At 41.0% G+C, this 11,356-nt stretch overlaps 1 pseudogene; it reads right to left on the bottom strand.

Annotated features, from left to right (window-relative positions):
• Positions 1-1,722: 1,722 nt before the first annotated feature.
• The window catches only part of LOC101643681, a 66,707-nt pseudogene continuing 57,073 nt past the window's right edge, over positions 1,723-11,356 (bottom strand).

Raw genomic sequence — 11,356 nt, 5'->3', positions numbered from 1 at the left:
ATGATGAAACATACACTTAACTCTAGTTCTTAAATGCTTCCTGCTCCCACTATCATGATCCCAATCCTACTTTAAAAATCCGGCTAGACCAGAGGATGTACACTGGTACAGATAGGAACTGGAAACACAGGGAATCCAGGACAGATGATCCCTTCAGGACCAGTGGTAAGAGTGGCGCTACCTGGAGGGTGGAGGGAAGGTGGAGTAGAAAGGGGGAATGGATTACAAGGATCTACATATAGCCTCCTCCCTGGGGGACAGACAGCGGGGAAGTGGGTGAAGGGAGACATTGGATGATGTAAATATGACAAAATAATAATAATTTATAAATTTTCAAGGGTTCATGAGGGAGGGGGAGCGAAGAGGGAGGGGGAATGAGAAGTTGATATCAAGGGCTCAAGTAGAAAGCAAATGTTTTGAGAATGATGAAAGCAACAAATGTACAAATGTGTTTGACACAATGGATGAATGGATGGATTGTGATAAGAATTGTACAAGCCCTCAAAAAATGATTTAAAAAAAGAAAGAAAGAAAGAGCTTTATATACAAGAGCAGTTGAATATTGAGAAAACGTCCCAGCCCAGTCCAGATCAAATCCGTAAGTCCGATATTAGCCCATATGTCCCATACCAATCTAAAAATTCCTCTTCAGACTCATGAAACACATGCAATGACAACGAATGCAGGAAGATCACAAGCCAGTGGCTGGAGAGTCATGGATCCAGTAGCAGTAGAGGCATCTCAGCACATTTGTACACTCGTTGCTCTCATCATTCTCAGAACATTTGCTCTCCACTGAAGTCTTTGTTTTTTTTACTTTTTAAGGCCATCGGTGTTGTATGCATATGAAAAATGATCTTCCATAGTGATTGTGAGCACATGTAGTAAAGTTACAAACACATCGTTTATACCCCCATGCTTATCTGATCATGTTGAGGTCTCTGCGGATGAAAAGGCACGCAGTAAGCCAAAGAGACCCCTCCCGACGTGGTCAGGTCCCTTTTGCTGAGGTTCTTTCAGGATGGCCTCTGCTATGGGCCCCTGAGGATGTTAATTCGCACCCTCTCTTGCCAACCATACAAAAAGCTCCGTCTTTTCAACCATACAATTATATTCAAAACCAGCTTCTGGTTTTACTCTATCACATAGGGACCAGCATCTCTTCAAAAAATATTGCTAGCAGCAGGATTAATCAGAGTTTCCATGACTTACATTAGCCAAATGTTTACCTCCAGGTGAGCATAAATAGGAATTATTAAAGTCATCTACTCAAGAATGAAATATGTTCAAACATTCATAAACAAATGATCCAGGGCCAAGATGAAAAAAAAAATTTTTACAAGAAAGTGTAACTGCACTGTCTTTTGAATGATCTACAGTTCAGCAAAATAAAAGTCACAGTTTCCCTCAGAAAATAAAGTCCTTCTAGAGGAATTAAAGTTCTTCCTAGAAGAATTTGAAGCAAAATTTCAAACAGATTTCTGAAAGTAAATGAAGAGTTTGTGGCATGCAATGAGATCTGCGGAAAGAGAATGGTGGTGATGTGTCAAACTGCTGTGACATCACAGAACGTAGCTGCGCTTTCCTCCTGCTCTGGGGCATGGGCCCTGGAACGCTCTCATGGTCAGGACAGCCCTGAGTCCACCACAGACAACAGGCAGGGAACTAATCAGACAGCAGAAATGTAGACGGGTTTCCACATGTGTGTCGATGTGTTTCAGGTCAAATTTCAAAACTTGGAAACAATAGAACAATTTCTGTTATTTTCAGGGTTTTATGTCTGACAGGGGTAATCCAAGTCTGAGGGGGGCTCTCAGCCACCATCAGTGACACTTTCTGTCTGTCGCACAGATTGTTCAGCATGTGTCCAGCTGCTGCAAGATGGGGAAGGGAGATGTCTGTGACTCATGGAAACCGTTTCTGATTCAGTGCTTCATAATGGAGACCTGGCTTTCCGCTCTGGTCGAAAACTTCTTCAAATGCTGCTGAGTTGGTCAAGCATTCTCTTGATTTAAGGGAAATGTCCTTAATAGTGTGGCTGACTTAGGGTCTTCTGCAAGCCAGGCAATCAGCTGACAAATGTCTTCGTGCAGATTGCCACTGTCATACTCTCTTTTGCAAGTGACATGATGATGATCTATCTCACTACCTGTCAGATTCATCAAAGCATCATAGGGGTCTGGTCTACCGCTCATGTCCAAGTCTACATAGGCGGTGATGTAACCTGTGCACGTCTGCAGAGCATCCAGCTCATTGGTGCTAAGGTGCGTGTAAGCGTGAGAAACGATCCTCTCCTGTCGGTGCCTCGCCAAGGCAGGCAGCACCCTCTTCAACTCCTGGACAGCTCCTATTTTGAGATGACAGATCCTTTTTTTAACTGTGTTTAAGAAAAAGTTTCCATTTAAACTGAGATACAGTATCTTTAATGGGGCCTTCAAGGTATTGTTTTCAGACTTCAAAGTCCTTGCTGAGGAAGGAGTCATTTTCTTCACTCCGGCATATTCCCTTTGTGAGAACTGCAATATACAGTACATACTCGTGTATAAACTGAATTTTTCAGCACACTTTTATGCAGCTTCTGTGGTAAAATTAGGTGCCTCGGCTGATATTCGGATCAGCTTATACTCGAATATATAAGGTGACCCTCCATCATTTTAACTGTGTCCCCATGTTTCACATACAGTCTACATCAGATCCTAGTGAAGAAAATAAATTTCTCTGGGCACACACTTTGGCAATCAGAGCAATTGAGAAATGAGTCACCTTTTTCAAAACTGAACAAGCTGGAACCTCAACTGTTGGGTTATAAAACCGTGTCCTTTAGTGCTTACTGACCAAAGAGGAAGGGATGGTGACGTTAATTTTCATTTGTAAAAGAGTATTTTCTGATCAACAGGTTCCTTAGAGAGACTTTCATAGAAGGAGAACACCACAGCCACCGAACCTCTCCATTTGTGTCCTTTCTTCAGTGGATTGTTGGCCACGGTCAGCCTAACTCTAAGCGAGCATTAGTTACCTGGTCATCTGCCACAGCCACCATTGCCACAGGCTGTGGTATAACATTCTAGTAACCACCTCCAGAAAGTCCTGGGTAATGCAAATGGTTCATGTGCTTGACCACTAACTGAAAGGCTGGAGTTTTACATCCACCTAAAGGCACCTTGGAAGAAGGGTCTGAGGGCCCAGTTCTGCAAACCTGACATTGCGAACGACATCGAGCACAGCTCTACTTTGACGCACATGGGGTTGCCATGAGTCAGAAATCAGCCGAGCAGAAACTATGGGATTTTTAACAATCCCAGGGATGTGGCACTGAGATGCTTCATCAAAAAGACTTTCTGTTAAAAATGTGTTGGACTTCTCTGAACCTGCTGAGCACACCCTTTCCTGAATTCTTCTTGGACCAATAGCCCAACCAGGAACTTGAGGCCTTGGCTGAACTGAGTCTTCCTCTCTGATTGGTTGGAGAATGAGTCTCCCATACTAAAAACACCCAAGAGCAGGTCGAGGATTGAGGCAGTCCACTGTGACTGTGTTGCTGTGACTCAATAGAGTTCTCTTTCTCAGAGAAAGCCCAGGGCTCCCTGCCTGCTAGGTCTTCGCGCTGTCCCACCTGGAACAGGAGGGCTGCAAGTGGAGGGGCCTCGTCCCAGTCTTCTTCTCGCCTATCTTAAATCACAGGCACCCTAGAAAGCCACTTAGGAGTAAATGAAGCATTTACCCTTTAATTCTCAGATGAATGTGATTTGGGGGGGTTGGGGAGGAAGAAAGAAAGAAATAGCAGAGAAGAAAATATCCTAAGGACGTCAGAGGGAGAGAAATGTGGAGAGCAGATGCTGCTACTTGTTTTTGTCCCTGTTTTATCTTTTAAAAATACATAAAACATGAGTAATTAGGGAGAAATAGTTCCAGCTTTGAGGAAAATAAAAAAGTGGTATTTCAGAGTTTTGAGTTGAACGTCTTGCATATTAAATCGTTGGGCTACTTAACACACTTTATGGAGTCATAAAATTCTAGAGCAAGAATAGAACTTGCAAGCTGAGTATTCCACTTCCTGGCCTTTGAGTTGGAGAATGAACCCTACAAACTTGAAAATGCTCTTCTTCTTGCTTGCAGTTTACAAATTGCCCTTTATCCTCTGTTGACCCAATTTTATCATGCGGTCGAGATGTATTTCCTTAGGGAAATAGCCATCATTCATTTTATTCACTTAGCAAATACCTTGTAAGCAGCTACTCTGTTGTAGTCATGCACTTGGATCCCAGATAGGCAAACACTTGATTCCTGAGTTGTATGGAGGTGTATAGACTGGTTACAATATACTAGTTGCTGTAGGGCTAATACCAGAAGTCATGGTGTTCTAGTGGTTATGTTTGGGGCTGCAACCCTCAAGGTCAGCAGTTCAAAACCATCAGCTGCTCCAAGGGATAACTATTAATTATAAAGGGTTACCATCTCAGAAGCACACAGAGGCAGGTCTACTATGTCCCATAGGGTCCCTATGAGCTGGAATCGACTTGAAGGCACAGCGTTGGTTTGGGAGTAGACTCGATTCTGACTCATAACTAGTGCTTGTGTGTCAGAAAAGAACTGTGTTCCATGGGATTTTCAATAGCTGATTTTTTTTTAATAAATCACCAGGCCTTTTGTCTAAGTCAGTGGTTCTCAACCTGTGGTTTGCGACCCCTTTAGGTGTCAAGCAACCCATTCACAGGGGCTGCCTGATTCATAACAGTAGCAACATTACAGTGATGAAGTAGCAACGAAAATAATATTATGGTTGGGGGTCACCCCAACATGAGGAACTGTCGTAAAGGGTCGTGGCACTAGGAAGGTTGAGAACCAGGTTGAAGACATCTCTGGGTATAACTGAACTTTAAACCTCACAAAACTTAGAAACCAAGTGTGCTAACCATCATCTTGTTTCCGGTTAGGAGCGGGAACAGGACGGGGTGGGAAGTGGTAGTACAGGGATGAGTCTGGCCTGATTGCTGCTATCGCCTGTGGGGACTCCAGTTACAGCATCAAAACCAAAACCCCATCTCTTGCCATCGGCTCAGTTCCAGTTGATGGGACCCCATGTGCTACACAGAACTTAGATCCATGGGGTTTCCTTGGCTGTGATGGCGAAGCAGATAGCCCATCCTTTCTTCAGCAGTGCTGTTGATTGGGTCTCAGCCACCAACTTTTCAGTTTATAGCCTCATACCTCATAATAACTTCTTTGCAGCACAAAAGGACTTGAGTTACAAAATAGGGCAGGGTAATAGAGTAGAGATGGTCATGAGTGGGGCAGTAAGACAGGGAGCTTAGACAGACAAAGGGAGAAACATGTTTCAAGTTGTACATCATTTTAGTTTCACCAAATATTAATGTATAACTATTACAGTACTTGTATATGGGGGAGGGGGACTTTTTAAAATTTCTGGGAAAATTCTATTAACTTTTCATTCCATTTCCCACAAACTGTTTGAAGCCCCTTCTTACTATTCATTTGTGTGAAAAGGACATTCACAACAGTCTCCTTGATGTCTGCAGCAACCATATGAGTAAATCTTATTATGCCTGATTTACACATATGGAAATGGAAGCATAAGATTTTAGAAACAGTGACCGGATTGGAAGGCAAATGTGTGTCTTGGGCCTCTGGATCTCTTCCTCTCTTCTCTCCCGGACACTGGCTGGCTGTTGTCATTGCAAAAGCATAAACCAATGCAGCAGCGTGTGTCCGTGACAGACACAAGAGAGAGCTTTGCTTTTGTTGCTGCTGCTTTGATTGGGACTTGGGTTTGCTTTGCTTGGGGCTGCGGGCAGGGTGGGAGAGGGTAACACGGAGATGAGTAAAGCATGATTACTGGCGTCCAGAAGCTTCTGGGGTGTGGAAAACAAAAAAACATTGCCATATACAAAAAGAAAACTTGTTTTTTTTCTCCAAAATTGTTTATACCAAGTGAATGTAAGAGAAGAACAGGGCTGACCTGCGCTTGACAAATAGAAGGCCGACAGATGTTGACAGATCGAAACTTTATTAACCCTCATCCAAAACCAAAAACAAACCCACGGCCATTGAGTCACTTCTGACTCATAGGGACCCTTCCGGACAAGGTAGAACTGTCAGACTATTTTTATGAAAGTAGAAGGCCTCATCTACCTCCCGAGGAGCAGTTGGTGGTTTCAAACTATCAGCCATGGGGTTAGCAGCCCAACACATAACCCACTACTTGACCAGGGCACCTTTCAATCCCTATAGACTCCCAATCCCGAACTCCCTGACATTGAGTTGTTGCCACTTCATAGCGATCCTATCGGATCCTCTGTGAGTTTTCAAGGCTAACTTTTTACAAGAGTAGGAAACCGTGCCTTTCTCCCCTCTATAGATTAAGTAGATGTTCAATGAGATCACTCATGTAAAACATTTAAGATAGTGCCTGCAATATGCTAATTCTCAATAAAAAGTGGAGATGTTAGTGGTGGCTATGGTATGATTCTTCTTCATTTATTAATTCTTGACTTACTGATGGTAACGATGAACTCCATTTCCCCAGACCTTCAAGATAATCTCCTTAATGCTGTTCCCTGCAACTTGCCCCTGCACCAATTTATAACCTCCTCTGAACACATGACCCTCACACCATCTCCTCTTCTCCTTTCTTCAGGACTAGTGTCTACTTCTCAGAGAACAACTATTTCCACTAGACTGCCTTTCCCATCAAGCCCTCTATTTTGCAGACCTGTGTGGAATTTACACCTCCAGGAAAGGACCGATTTTCTTCCCAAGGACCTGGGCAGCACCTGCCCCAAATACCCAGGCAGACCCTCACCAGGTAGGAGGCAGGGAGACTCTACAGTTTGGCTGCTCCCCTGGGGTGCTCTCATGGTCTGCTACTACTTACTGCATAACTCTGGGCTCTGTTATTAGCAGTCAGAGGCTGTGGGGGACACAGCTGCCATAAAACAGACACACAAAGAAAAAATGTGTAGCAAAGAATGAAATACTGCAGCTGAAATCTGTGAAAGAGGCAATGTTTCTACTTAGGGTCTGACTGCCTCCCCCACCAAGTCGTCACTCCCTCATGGACTGTCTCCTTCCCCAAACCAGCTCTCTCATTCTCCTGCTACTCTCCAGCAAGTTGTCAACTAACAAACACACACACAATTGAGGGACAGGCCATACGGTGTGCAAAAAAAGTGTTTTGGTGGGAAGTCAGGACCCGGAGGTAAAGTTCTGAATCTGCCAATAAGGAGCTGTGTAAACTTGGGCAAAAGAGTGATTTTTTTCTGAGTGCTTGTTTGAAATGTCTACATTCTCAAGTACTAGCCTTTAGTGGCTCTATTGATATCCTCTTTTCTCAGCACATATTTGTGTATACACACATATGCACAAGATGTAAGTCTAAAAGTATTGCTAAAAACGTCATAGAAACCATAATTAAAGAAAAACATCAAAACATGAAGCTATTGGTTCTTGATATATCCTCCATCTCAGTCTATACGCTCTTGAAGGTAGGCTTTCCATCTCTCTAATCCTTCTCCAAAGAATTCTGCTCCCTTCCATTCTACACACCATCAAAAAGACAGGTTTGATATTCCCAAGGAACTCAAAGCATGTTCCTTTTCAATGTTCTTTTAGTTTGGGCTTCAAAAAGAATGTCTGAATGTGCAAGATCATGGCGGTAGGATGGATGGATGGAGTGTAGCACCTAATGACATGTTCGTAAGACAGCCCAGGTTACCATTAAAGAATGAGCAGGTGCATTGTTACAACTGAGAAAACACTGCCCTTTAACTGACCAACGCAGTTGTCCATTTTCTTAAAACTTCCTCACAATACACACCCATGACGGCTCTATGACCTTTGAGAAAATATATCAACATGATGCCTTAGGAATCCAAAAAAACACTTGCCATAACCTTCTGAGTTGAGTTGTCTGGCCCAAGAGACCCCCTAAAACCACTGCTTTGATTGCTTGATTAGACCTTGTGTGTGTGTGTGTATAGCACTTAAGGAGATTAAGACAAGTGTATTGCTGAGAGAACTTGTCTATAACCAAGCATTGATTGCACTCGGGTTTAAACACATTTGTTTGAAATAAACCCCTGAATGTATGAACTGAAACCCTACGAGCAATACTCTTTACCTTCCCTCATATAGGCATATATAATCGCTCACCCAGAAATTACATTTCTTCTTCTTTTATAACAGTTATCTAACTCCAAATTTGATACTCAGAACAAAACAATACTGAATTAATCGATGGGCAAGGGTTACTTTCTATACGATATAAACCCTGATTCAAATGATAAGAAAAAATTCAAGATGGCAAAATAAAAATGGGCAAAGATTATCAATAGATAATTCACATGAAAGAGGGTGGAAATAGAAAGTAAAATCTGGGGTTAAAAAAAACCTATCTGGGTGAAAATACAAATGCCAATTAATGGAACACTGAATGCTAACAGATATAGTTACAAAGTCCTATAAATCAGAACAAAAATTTCTGCATCAAGAACAGACAAATAGATTGATGGGACAGATATAAAGAACTTGGGAAAGTGTGTGTGTGTGTGTGTGTACTTGATACGTGTTAAAGGTGGGAGCACAAACCCATGAAGAAGAGAGATCACTTAATTTATGGGGCTGGGAAAATCAGTTTCATTTATAAATTAAAAATTAAGCAAAGTCTCTACCTTATACTCTATATTAAAAAATTAAAACCTTAAGTGAAAAAATGACAAAGTCAATATAAGATTGTACAGAAGAGTACCTTTGGACTCTACAGGTGGGAGATTTCTTCATAAATAAGACCCCACATCCACAAATTATTAAGCAAAAATTGGCGGCTTCATCTCATTAAGATGAAAATTTTCTAATTAATGAAGGACTTCATGTGCAGACATAACAGGTTGGTGACAGACTGAGGCAAGTGTTATAGGATCTAACTCTAGTGAAAGACTGATATTTTAAAAAGCTAAAGAGGAAAAGTTCAACAAGATAAGACTGGAAACTCAATAAGAAAAAAAAGACAGAAATATATGAAGAAGTGTTCTAAATTGCCAGGACTCATAAAAATAAAACTGAAACAAAAACCATATGCAAAAATAAAAATAAGATACCAAAAAAAGAAAGGGACATCAATTGGTTAAAGTGTAGACTAGAGCTACCACTCAAGAAAGAACCTTCCAGAGTTTAACAAAATTAACTATGTTTATGTATAGTTTTCTTTTCCAGTGTTCCAAATTCTATACCATCGGCTAACGTAATGAAACTATCAATGGAATTACCTTGTGCACCAGGGAGATGCTTGGTAATGTTTTCTAGCATAAAATGCTAATGATGTCTTTAAAGTGAATCACAGGTATATATAAATAATAGATATATTAATATATTTGGGGCTTGCACTTAATTGTACTCCTAATCTAAGAATATTTAGTTATATGACATAGCCATGATTAATGCCCCCCGCCATGAAGAGATCACTGAAGATATAGGTGCTATAGCAGGGTGTGCTGAAGAAGTTAGATGGTGCATGGCTAACATAAAGAATAGCATCTAAGGTCTTAAAGGCTTTGCTTCAAAATTAGCAGCAATGTGATGCGTCAAGTAAGTCCACATGGAAGAAGTTCACCTGCCTCTATGATCCAAGGGTGCTAAATAATAAAACCCAAATCCAAAGGAGGGAGCAGCGTCACAGCTTAAATTGTGCCACCAGTTTGCAGAAGGCTATCGATGACAGTGGAATCCCAGAATCCATTTTCAGGATTTCCACATGAATTAAGCCTCTAGCGAATCCCCTCTGACCATTGTCCCCGGATGATATCAAAGAGAGAGCATTGTACAGTCAATTACGGGAGAGGCAGTTACAGTAAATGTACCACCCTTTCATTTAATCTCCCTTTTGACCCATATTAAAGTTGTTCCTGTTTTTAATATTTTCTGCTTTCTTTTCTATTGAGGTTAATCTCTGTTTTATTTTGTTGGGGTTTTTTGAGGGGTGTGTGTGTGTTTGTTTCTTGTTCTTGTTTTGTTTGATTTTCTGTATATGAAATCCAGGTTAGGTAAAACTACAGGGACAGTAACTAGATTAATAAGTACCTAGAGACTTGGCAGGGGAAGTTTGGGAAAAACAGAGGGCCAAAAACAATGATTTGAGAAAGAAGAAAATGTTCTAAAATTGACTGTGGTAATGGCTGCACACTCTTCTTAATAAGACTGAATTATTGTATGATATGCAAAGTATATGCCAATAAAACTATTTTTAAAAACTATGTTTAGTTTCCTGACTCAGTAAATCCATTCTTAGATATAAACCCAGAAAAATGATCTGACAAGTTCATAAGAAGGCATATACAACAACATTTCCTGGACCCTTCTTTATAGCTGAAAGCAATCCAGGAGTTTTGATCCCTGTTAGAATTAAAGAAGGAAATACTATGCAGCAAGAAACTAAAAAGCAAGGATACATCTGAAAAACATGGAAAGCAAAAAAACACAGCTATGTTTACAATGTAATTCAATGATAATTTTTTAAACACAGCAAATACATACATAAAACTATGGTACTTGTTTTACAAGAACATAAATTTAAGAACCCATTAGAACAATTTCCAACCAAGTGTATATCAATGAGGATCAGTCCTGAAAACAGAAACCCCAAGCAGGAAGAGATTTAATACAAAGATTTATGTGCTTGCAAAATTGTTAGCAGGGGTAAGGGTGTGAAGGGCAGTGAAGGCCACCATTCATTCTCAAGTTCACTACTAGACTTCATAAAAATAAAAACTGGAAGTTGACACTGTCACCCACCAGGACTCAAGGAAATGGCACTGATGGTCACAGCTGCATCAGCACTGAAGCAGACGATTTATGGGAGTATGCCTGAAGCCACCACAAGATCCCACATCTGCCAAAGCCCAAACATCTGTCTGCCACTACTGAGGAAGAATGATGGCCTTCCAATTCTAGTGTGAGAAGCTCACTAGCATTTCACCAGTAAAATATAATGGAAGCCCTGTCAAACATGTACTTTCCAGGTTTTTAGCTTAGTAATTCAGTGAAGCACCTGAAAGGGAGTAGGAATAGTGACAAATACCAACAGATCAACTGTCTCAGGTCATCCCATTAATTATGCAGAACCACAATTTTCTTTATTTAATTTCTGTATAATAGTATTAGCAGCATACTTTCTGCCCAAAAATATACAATTATCCTTCACACAAGTAAGTCATTCACACACTATAAAAAATGTCCCCCAGACAGGAGGAAAATCAAGGGAAATAGAGGAAAGAGCTGGGAGGAAAAGGGCACTTATAGAGGTCTAGATAAAGACATGTACATATGCAAATATATTTATATGAGG

Source organism: Echinops telfairi, unplaced genomic scaffold (genome assembly GCF_000313985.2).
Source record: "Echinops telfairi isolate 266 unplaced genomic scaffold, ASM31398v2 ScPeMD7_7424;HRSCAF=8462, whole genome shotgun sequence".
Taxonomy (NCBI): domain Eukaryota; kingdom Metazoa; phylum Chordata; class Mammalia; order Afrosoricida; family Tenrecidae; genus Echinops; species Echinops telfairi.
This window is presented reverse-complemented; position numbering and strand designations above follow the sequence as displayed.